This window comes from Diabrotica undecimpunctata, chromosome 7, assembly GCF_040954645.1.
Source record: "Diabrotica undecimpunctata isolate CICGRU chromosome 7, icDiaUnde3, whole genome shotgun sequence".
Classification (NCBI taxonomy): Eukaryota; Metazoa; Arthropoda; class Insecta; order Coleoptera; family Chrysomelidae; genus Diabrotica; species Diabrotica undecimpunctata.
The window spans coordinates 159,361,707-159,373,245 of NC_092809.1; the positions used below are offsets into that span (position 1 = coordinate 159,361,707).

The 11,539-nt window shown below is 32.2% G+C and overlaps 1 long non-coding RNA gene across 1 annotated transcript; it reads left to right on the forward strand.

Moving 5' to 3' along the window:
* Positions 1–2,130: 2,130 nt before the first annotated feature.
* On the forward strand, positions 2,131–5,164 carry LOC140446091 (uncharacterized). Its single transcript, XR_011951460.1, has 3 exons — positions 2,131–2,783; positions 2,840–3,030; positions 3,086–5,164. It is a non-coding gene; the product is annotated as an uncharacterized lncRNA (long non-coding RNA).
* Positions 5,165–11,539: the final 6,375 nt, after the last annotated feature.

The following is an 11,539-nucleotide window of genomic DNA, read 5'->3' on the forward strand; positions in this document are numbered from 1 at the left end:
AAATTTATTTTGTATAATTATTACTTTATTGATTTTTTGTATTGTAATTGCATTCGCTGGGAAAATCGGGAAAGATTTTATTTAAAAAAAAATGAAAAAAGATATAGGTGTCTAATAATATTTTTTTTAAGAGAATTGTAATGAAATTATGTAGATTTTTCTGATTTAAGATAAGCAATCATGTTTTATCCCTAGAGTAAAACAATATATATCCTTTAGTTAGATGTCAGCATATCTCCCCTACCTAACTAAATTAAAGGAAGTATGTGTACATAAATTGTAATCTCTCCGTATAAGACATGCTATTGTATGAATAATGACAATTATAGCTAAGGAGTGTCTAAATATGGTTAATTGTGGAATAAATACACACAACCTTACATTTTTATGTTCTTTATATAGTACTAAATAGTAAATCTTATATCAAAAATAGGTGCGAAAACTAAAATCAATAGAAAAAAGCTACGACCATGATAATAACAGAAAAAAAATGTTTTTTTCAATAAAATGGTAAAAAATAATAGGATGTATAATGAATTTTAATATTATTTATAATTTACACAAACTGAGAACACTAAACTTAAATTTTCATGGAAGGCTATAAAATAATAAATCAAAATCATAATAAGAAGATTTAATCTAAATATTAAAAGCTAAATATCTCAACAACAACTTACTTACTTACTTACTTAAAGAATAGTTACTCGAAAAGTTCTTTTTAATAATATGAAAACATGTTGATACATTCTTAAGTACATGTTTATAATAACAGTCCATGTAAGGTGGCATAACCATATATTGAGAGAATTTTCAAGAGCTATTTTATAGAAATTTATGATATCAACATATCACACAAAAAATCTGCAGAAATCAAAAGCTCAAAATTAACAACAACAAAAAACAACAAAACCCTATCAAAAACTTCTACCAAAATAAAAGAATGGAAGTCAGAATAGATGATACAATGGATATTTCAGAAAGCCATAAATGGAGAACATCTCCCAAAGAAATGGACGGAAGCATATATGACATCTATATTTAAGAAAGTAGATAGATAGAGGCACAACTGGACCTACTTTTTTTATAGTTATAAGAGGAAAGGCGAGAATGAAATATTTTATACCTTACGAAAAAACCTGAGCAACCTAATGGTTAGATCAGGACATAGTAATATCATAAACGAAATCAGTAAAACCGAATAGATGATGATTTCTGACCATATGGTATCGAGATACAGTCCTAAAAAATCTTCCTGGTAGACATTTTCTCCGTGTGCTCTCACATAGGCTGTGGCAGAAGACCGCAGGTGGAAACAGAGCATGCCAACTCAGGTCACCAACTACACTTAGCTTTCTTAGCAAGACTCGCAACGGACAGCTAAGGGGGTAAGGGTGATTAGAGAGCAGAGTTGGCTTACCCTGTCCCCACCTGCGATCAACTACCCCACGTACGAGTAGCCAATTCCAGCTGCTCTGCCATATACCGTCATGGGAGAAGCGGATGTGTCTGTTATTTAGTTGCACCCATGCGTGTCGGTTTTACCGGTATGCATGCGTGTGACTAACGCTGGGAGGAGTAAACCTCTAGAAAAAATATTCAGGTGTTATGTGACTCGTGCTTATGGGATGAATGACCTAGCGTCAGATGGTCTTGAGCGGAGCCCTCGGGGAGAATGGCATCTTCTCGTTGTATGGTAGCCTTGGTAAGGTAAGGGCACACTGCCTCGCTGGACGGATGTTTCAGCTCTACTCGTCGGATGTATATAGTCCAGTCGTGATAGCACTTGACCTTACATGGTAAGCTGCTCCAAAAATGCGACTGAATCGAACCGTTTTTACTCAATATTTTCGCCATTTTTAACTTTTTGACAAAAATAGTAAAGACTAAAATTGTTGCAAATGCGATTTCTTACAATTTCTTTTTTACAAATTTTTTCTTACGGTCGATATTTTCCGAGTTAAGGAAAAAATATTGGAAGGAGGGGAAAGAATAATTATCGAATTATATCGTTGCTCGCCTGTGCTGTATATGACAAGCCGTTGGACCAGAATCTGGAGACACAACTGTCTGCAAGAACGACGACATGGTATGAAGTGAGACGTCAAGGCTGAGTGTGGAGTTCCCTATACCACAGTATATTGCTTAAAAAGAATCAGTAAGTTCACTCTCGCATTTTCACGGTTCCAATTTCGAATCCACTCCTGGAAGATATGCGCAATAGATTTGGCGAAAAATGCCGCTGTTGCAAGATTTAAAATATTCCATCAGTTTCAAAGAATATTTCAAATTTATAATAAAATAATTATTATAGAAGTTCTTCAAAAAGAGGAAAATAAATTTCATAAATGGTAAAATTCTTTACATAGCCACTATACACACTTCTAAAGTTTGAAAAATCATATTGCCTAATTGACTTAATATATTCTCAAATAATTAATCATAAGTATCTATCCATTGATTGATTACATTTGGCAACATTGATTTTACCCAAACACGTGTTTGTGTTTATGCTGTGAAACTAGAAATTACAGTTATTTCAGTAATTTATATATAAATTTCATTTATTTGTTGTTATTTAGTTGGTTTTATAAGTTTATTTCGTTTTTAATACATATTACTGTGATATTTCTCCAGTTTTCTAAGTGGTTTTATTATTTTAAACGACGGATTATGATGAATTCAGCTAAAACAAGTGTTTATTATTGCTGTGTATGTAGAAAAAATTCCAGGGACCATAACAACTTGAACTTGAGTTTCTTCAGGTTTCCCAAGGATGAAAATCGGTAAGAACTAAATTCTCTATTTAATATAATTGACCTCATCGGTGTTGTATTTTTAGGTTTGCAGAATGGAAGAAAATTGTTCAATGTGAAAAACTTGCCATGTACAGTGCTCAATATTGTTATGATCACTTTAGAATATGCAGTTTACATTTTGAGGAACCTGCCTTTGCAGGAATGCTTAAAAGCAGGTTGAAAAAAAACGCAAAACCATCTATTCATCTTGTGAGATTAAACATTCCAGTTCAAGGTATGTTCTTTCTTTCAGGTGAATAATGAGAGAACTCATTTTTGTAATTTTGTAGGCACACCTGTGGAGAAGTTACAAACATTTGCGAGTACTCCGGAATCATTGACATATAGAATTGAAGGTATGCATATTTTTTTAAAACTAATTGTTGGATATTTGTGGGAAATTGTAAGTTTTGGCCATGAATTTGGTAGATAACTGTCTAAATCTAAACTCTAGAAATAATTCATCTATTTTGGCTAATAGAGCATTTGTCTGGGTAGATTTCATACAGCCTCTTCCTAAGCTTAATGCTTGAAATTGGAGTCTAACGTTTTAATTGTTTATGTGCTGGTTTTATGAAGTTACTTCAAAAATCTAGATGGGTCTTACTAAGCTGTAATGGCAAATTTGTCATATGGTAAATCTATTTTTATTCATAGTACCCTATCATATCTCGTATGTCGTTATACGTTCATTAATATTGAATTTACTGTGTAGTGCCCTTTTAATAGTCGCCTTGTTTATTTTTTCTATCTGAATATATTCGTTATATCCTCCCCTTTCATTTGCCATGTCGCATGTTAGGATTCAATCAGTTGTTTATTTTGTACCTAACCTGAGGCCTTCTTTAAGTCAAAAAATCAAAATTTGTCATATGGTAAATCTATTTTTATTCATAGTACCCTATCATATCTCGTATGTCGTTATACGTTCATTAATATTGAATTTACTGTGTAGTGCCCTTTTAATAGTCGCCTTGTTTATTTTTTCTATCTGAATATATTCGTTATATCCTCCCCTTTCATTTGCCATGTCGCATGTTAGGATTCAATCAGTTGTTTATTTTGTACCTAACCTGAGGCCTTCTTTAAGTCAAAAAATCAAAATTTGTCATATGGTAAATCTATTTTTATTCATAGTACCCTATCATATCTCGTATGTCGTTATACGTTCATTAATATTGAATTTACTGTGTAGTGCCCTTTTAATAGTCGCCTTGTTTATTTTTTCTATCTGAATATATTCGTTATATCCTCCCCTTTCATTTGCCATGTCGCATGTTAGGATTCAATCAGTTGTTTATTTTGTACCTAACCTGAGGCCTTCTTTAAGTCAAAAAATCAAAATTTGTCATATGGTAAATCTATTTTTATTCGTAGTACCCTATCATATCTCGTATGTCGTTATACGTTCATTAATATTGAATTTACTGTGTAGTGCCCTTTTAATAGTCGCCTTGTTTATTTTTTCTATCTGAATATATTCGTTATATCCTCCCCTTTCATTTGCCATGTCGCATGTTAGGATTCAATCAGTTGTTTATTTTGTACCTAACCTGAGGCCTTCTTTAAGTCAAAAAATCAAAATTTGTCATATGGTAAATCTATTTTTATTCATAGTACCCTATCATATCTCGTATGTCGTTATACGTTCATTAATATTGAAGATACTGCGTAGTGCCCTTTTAATAGTCGCCTTGTTTATTTTTTCTATCTGAATATATTCATTATATCCTCCCCTTTCATTTGCCATGTCGCATGTTAGGATTCAATCAGTTGTTTATTTTGTACTGAACCTGAGGCCTTCTTTAAGTCAAAAAATCAAAATTTGTCTTATGGTAAATCTATTTTTATTCATAGTACCCTATCATATCTCGTATGTCGCTATACGTTCATTAAGATTGAAGATACTGTGTAGTGCCCTTTCATTTAACGTATCACACGCTCCAATGTCGAAAGTGTATTTTTTCTGCCTCAACAGCCTTTTTACAGCTTTTAATTAATTACATTTAATTTTGGTAGATGTTGGTAGTTCAGATTTCTTTTCTAGGTGGCGTAGTTACCTTACTAAATAAACAGTGTGACTTTTCATCCTAGCCTTTTATATAGATAGATTCTTCCAATTTTAAATGTACGTAAAAATATGAGTTTGACTAACTACGTTATGAACGTAGTGATCCTACAGTGGGATCTTTAGGCTATATGACTTTTTTCATTTCATTATTTTGTTATTAATAAGTTGTGATTGTGAAACTACATATATTCTATTCTAACTTGTATTCATAGTTCGCTACTTGTGTTTTTATAATCCTATTTTTATTATAACTGGTATTGTAAAATTCAAATTTTCAAAATATAATTTATAATTCGAATGTATTATTATTTTTTCATCTATAGAAATTAGTTTCCTCATTAGCTCTTCGTTTTATGAGATTTCTCACCAGTAACAGTGAATACAGTGTGATTTTCTAATGAATACAAAAAATTAATATTCGATTAATCAAAACTGATGGATTCAACATAATACATTTTGAAGGACAAACAGTAATAATTATTTTGGGAAACTATTGATAATTGTCGAAAACGCTAAATTTAGGAAAGTATTCATTATTCCGAAAATCTAATTAAATTTTATTTCGCCACAAGTCACTTTTTTCCTATTTATTTTCGAGCAGTGTATTAAAAATTATATTGAGCAGTGTATCAAAAACTGGAATTTATCTGCGCGTGGAAGTAATGCGCGTGAAAAAAATGGAACATGAAGAACAAAGGACTGGCGGCAGAGTGAACCTACTGATTCTTTATAAGCAATATACTGTGCCTATACGTTGAATGAACTGGCTGTGACGGTGAGTTCCCTCAAGTCTGACAGGGCTTCCAGTCGACATAGTGTCCCTCCCACCTGAGGCGGTTGTATGCCTGGGCCGTGTCGTTGTTTGTGAAACACAAGTAATTAAAAAAATATTATTATTTAAACAGAAAGGACTGAAACTTTCCGCAAGAAAAAAGTATTTGAGGAGTTTGAGTCGTTCAAAATCAAATATTTCTTATTATACTTATTTATTCCCACTAAATAAATAATTAGAAATACAAGAAGTTATTTAAATATATTATTATGTATTTATAAGAGCAAGAAATAATAAACGTAAAAAGAAATAAATTACTACAGAGAGACAGACAACGACACGATTTTCATAAGAAAATTTCGAGTCCAAATGTATCAAATCAAATAAACGAAATAGTGAGAAAGTTATGGTTGCGTTGGATCGATCTACTATAGTTGAAATAAAGATATTTCAATAGTTTTGTAAAATTTAACTCCATTTTTATATTTGCTTTATTTTTATATTGGCATACTGTGTTTTTATTTCAAACTGATAAAGAGAACACAAAGTTTATTAAAAGCAAAGCAATTATAACTACCCTTTTATACTATATAATTGGGACAAAATGTCATATTTATATTCGAAGCGTAGGTATCAAAATATACAAAAAGCAATTTCTAAACAACCCCTAGTCAAGGAAAATATAATAATATATACCGACTTCCTCTGGGTTAGCGTTAAAATAACACTATAATCATTAGAATGTGGTTATTTACGTCAACAAAAAACTAATAAATCTACAGTAAACGCATACATTAATATACAAGTAAACCTAAGTGACTCAATAACCTTGATTTATATAGCTTATTTTTTATGGGATTGTAAAAATATGACTGAAACTCTGGCCTCTTTACATAACTTTACACTTAGGCGTATAGATTCTGGAATTTAGCTAATTTATAAATAGAAAATATTAAAATATTTTAAAATTTAACAAATATTTTAGGTAGGTACTTATGTATATATGTGAATTAATAAATCAAAGGATATGCCTCGATAATTTACTTCTTCACCCTAGTTTATTTTACTACTACTACTTGTCGGTTTATAACGTTCTCCGCCGTTTTCCGACTTCCAATCGCCACTTAGTCCGGTTGTTCCATAAGTCTTCTTCTATGGCCCTCTCTCTCAGTTCTTTATTTATTCCTTCGCTCCAACTTTTTCTCGATCTACCTCGTTTTCTCTTTCCTTCTGGTTGCCATTTTAATATTTCTTTTGGTATTCGTTGTTCATCCATTCTTTGTATGTGTCCGAACCAGATAAGTTGCTTTGTTGTTAGGGCATCTGTGATTGTTCGTTTGATTCCCATTATTTCTCTAATGCGTTCGTTGGTAATCATTTCTCTTCTAGATCTTCCTGCAGCTCTTCTCCAAAAATCCATTTCCGTCGCTTCCAGCGTTGCCAGTGTTCTTTCTTTCAGTGGCCATACCTCACAGCTGTACAAAGTGATACTTTTTTGTATAGTCTCATATATCCTCTTTTTATTTTCTTTGCTGATGGATTGGTCCCATAAAATGCTGTTTAATATTGTGATCGCTATTCTCCCTGACGTATTTCTCTCTCTTATGACTTTGTTTTATGTTCCATCTTGTGAAATAGTGTTACCTAGATATTTGTAGTCACAGCAGTGCTTTATCGTAGTGTTATCGTCTAATATGAGATCTTTTTGTTCTACTCCAATTCACAGGTATCCGTTTTTTTTTTTATTTTCTTCTAGACCCCATATATCATACTCTTCAATTACCTAATTTTCGTGCCATATAGTTTAAATCGTCATAATATTGAGCCATTATTACTTGATCGTCTGCAAAGTTGAGCGTATATACCATAGTATTGGTGAGCGGTATCCCCATTCTCCTGCATTTTTGTTTCCATCTTTTTAAAGCACTTTCGAGGTATATTTTAAATAAGTGGGGGACAGACAACATCCTTGCTTTAATCCTTTTGATGTAATAAATCCTGTTGCTATTTGTGTCTCTGCTTTTATTTTTGTTATTGGTTGGTTGTATAGCACTTTGACGGCTTTTATTAATTCTATATTAATATTCGTGCTTTCCATTGATTGCCACAGCTTCTTTAGTGGAACGCTGTCGTAGGCTTTCGTTAGGTCGACGAACAACATATGAATCTCTTGATTCCGTGCCATCTTTTTTTCTATTATCTGGGTGAAGGAGAAAATGTGGTCAATAGTGCATCGACCCGTACAAAATCCTGCTTGTTGTTCTGCTTCATAATCTAAGTATTCTCTCTCGATTCGGTTCTTTAAAACCTTTCCATATATTCGACTCATAGATCCGGTTACAGTTATTCCTCGGTAATTTTCACAATTTATTTTCACCCTTTTTATGTATAGTACTGAGGTATAATTTCTTCCATTCCGTAGGGATTTCGCTTGTGTTTATGCATTCTTGAAATAGTTGTTGAAGATATTCGTACAATTTGTTCGTTCCGTACTTAAACAATTCTCCGGGTATATCCCCTGGTCTGGGTGCTTTGTTCCTCTTCAGCAGTTTATACACATTTTTAATTTCCTCTGTTGTTAATCTTATTGGCGAGCCGACTATTGAAATTCTATCTTGGTTTTGATTTCTATGCTCTTGAAATTCGACTCTAGTCTCAACCAAAAGTCCTTTGAAATACTCCTCCCAGTCTTTCGATTTTATGCTCTGTATTACTTCTTTATTCTTTTCTTTTCTCAATTTTTTTATAAGTTTTCAACTTTCTGTGCTTCTGGTTCTTCCTAGATAAGTATTTATTCGTTGGCAGTTTCTTTCCCAAAACTCGTTCTTCTTCTTAGAGATTTTCCTTCGTACCTCTGGTTGTTTTTCTTTATATTTTATTTTGTCTTGTAATGATTTGGAGCTTAAATATTGTTGGTATAGTTATCTTTTACATGTTATTTGTTCCTCTATTACGTTATCCCACCAGTATGGTTTGTTTACCTTGGGTTTTATGTAGTATCCCAGTGCTTTAAATGCTGCTTCGTTTAAACATTTTTTATGTGTTCATATAACTGGTCGATATTCTTAGGGGCGGGAATTTGTAGCTTCTCATCCAATCTATTTTTGAATAAGTCTTGGGTACTTTCTTCTGGTCTAGGCTTTTGATGTTGTATCTTAGTTCCTGTATCTTTTCTGCCTTGTTTATGTCTATATGTGTTTCTCTCTGTTGACTTCGGATGAGGAAGTGTATTTTTGAACTTAATAAATAGTGATCGCTACTATATCTTATTTTTATGTATGAGAGAGTAATAAAACAATAAATTATGTATGCAAATCCCTAAACTGTTGATACGGGTGACTCAATGAAAAACAGATATTTGTCAACAAGTTTACAGAAGTATATAGGAAAACAATTTTAAATTGAGTATGACCACCAGGTATAAAGGTTGGAGCAGAATAGAATACAATAATTGTGAGGTTTACTAATCCCTAAATAAGGTTGCCAGTGTCGGAGTGATGGAGGTTAACAGGTACTAATGAATTTGCAAGAAATGTAAGATGTTTATTTTATTGGTTATATATAACCAATAAAAGTTTAATAAGTACCTACCTATTTGCAAAATAAAGTTTAATTCTTTAGATAAAATAAAACGTTTGATTTTATCTATTTGCAAAATAAAGTTTAATTCTTTGCCTATTTGCAAAATAAAGTTTAATTCTTTAGATAAAATAAAACGTTCTATTTTATCTGAAATGAGTGCATTCCACGAAGTAAGGGTTTCAACAATCAAACATTTAATTCTTTAATTCCAGGAATCTACGACAGTAATTGACTAGATAATTACCTTCTAAACTTATTCCACAGAAAATGTGATAGTGGGTTTTTCCATTTTGTATATAGGAAGGTCCAAGTGGCGTATTCAAAATTCTTAACAGTTCACTAAAAGTAGTTACTTTAGTTGCAAGGTGCAGTTTATTGTGTATACTAGTGTTATGGAAAATTTGGAAGTGCCGTGTAAACGCCGAAAAATTGGTCCTCTAACAGTTAATGAAAAAACATTAATATTTAATTGTTTTAAATCATTTACAGACAAACGTTTATGTGAAAGTGTTGATGAGACCGTTGAGTTAGTTAGCAGTACACTTGGTGTTGGGAAATCTACGATTTACAGAGTTATTAAAGAAGAGAAATGTGATAGTTTTTAAATGCCACGAAATGCTCCAGGGAAACCAAAATGTCAAATAGAATATCATTTTAAAGAAGGACTTCGACGGAAAGTGCATGAATTCTTCTTTAGACAAGAATTTCCAACATTGGATAAAGTTCTTGTCTCAGTTCGAGATGATAAGGATTACCCAGAAATGAGTCGAAGTACGTTATGGAAACTTTTAAAAGAAATAGGCTTTCGCTGGAAAAAGAATCCCAGAAAGTCTATTTTATTAGAAAGAAGCGATATTGTCATATGGAGAAGACATTTTCTAAGAACCATAAAGGAAATGAGAAACCAAAAAAGAAAAATATTTTATCTTGATGAAACATGGATCAACGAAGGTCATACACCAAATAAATTTTGGCAGGATGAAACTGTTACAAGTCAAAGGCACGCTTTTGTAAATAACTTATCTACTGGTTTAAACCCACCATCAGGAAAGGGACGCAGGCTGATAATATTACACATTGGCAGTTCAGACGGTTTTGTTGAAGGTGGTTTATTAACTTTTGAATCAACTCGTACCGGTGACTACCATGAAGACATGAACGCTGATGTCTTTCAAGAATGGTTCGAACAAATGATAGATCTTCTTCCTAAGAACTGTGTAATAGTAATGGATAATGCAAGTTATCACTCCAGACTTATAGAAGTACTGCCCACAACCAAGTGGTTAAAAAAAGACTTGCAGAATTGGCTAAGTTCAAAAAATATTACGTACCATCCCGGATCTATAAGAAAGGAACTTTATTCGTAGTGTGCCCTTCATAAAGAAAAATTTAAAAAATACGAAATTGATGAAATTGCCAAAAATCGTGTAATGACAGTACTTAGATCCCCACCATATCATTGTGAATTAAACCCGATTGAACTGGTATGGGCACAGATAAAGAGTGAAGTTTCAAGAAAAAATACCACTTTTAAAATTCATGATGTTAAACAGTTGTTTTTGGAGGCCGTAAATAATGTAAAACCTGAAAACTGGGAAAAGGCAGTAAATCACACTATTAAAGAAGAGGAAAAAATGTGGAAGCTGGACAATATTACTGATAAAATGATCGAGCCAGTTATTATAAATCTTGGTTCTGAAAGTTCATCCTCTGAATCTGATTTGGATTTGTAACAAGTAGCTGTAAGTTTTATATTAATATTTTTATTCATCTATTTAACATACCTTAGACGGTTTTAAAAACTCTTTTTCTCTTTTGTAATTTTTAAAAATTAAAAAAAATGTGAATTTTTTAAAACCCTTTTTAATGTAGGCCAGTCAGTTCTAATATAGTGTGTAATAAAAGAGGTCACTTTTGTTTACATACACATAACACTTTATAACACTGAAATAATTCATTTATTTTTTACAATTATTCAAAGTAATTTTTCAATTAATCTTGAGCACGCCCATGGAGTGGTCGGAGCTACCAGTTAAAATTATGCTAATTACTCTCTCGTTCATAAAAATAAACTATAGTAATAAATGTTGCGCTTCTCTGACTCTTACATCTTGTACTCTCAGTCAGGTTTTTTGTTTTGTTACAATATAATCGATTATTGATTTTATGTTTCGTGTTTCTTGAATCCATGTATAGATGTGTATCAGTTTGTGTCGAATCCGAAGATTCTGAGTTAATTCTATGAATTTTTCACCATTGTTGTTCGTGGTGTCTTCTCCGTATTTTCCTACTATTTCATCCGCATCTTTTCTTCCTACT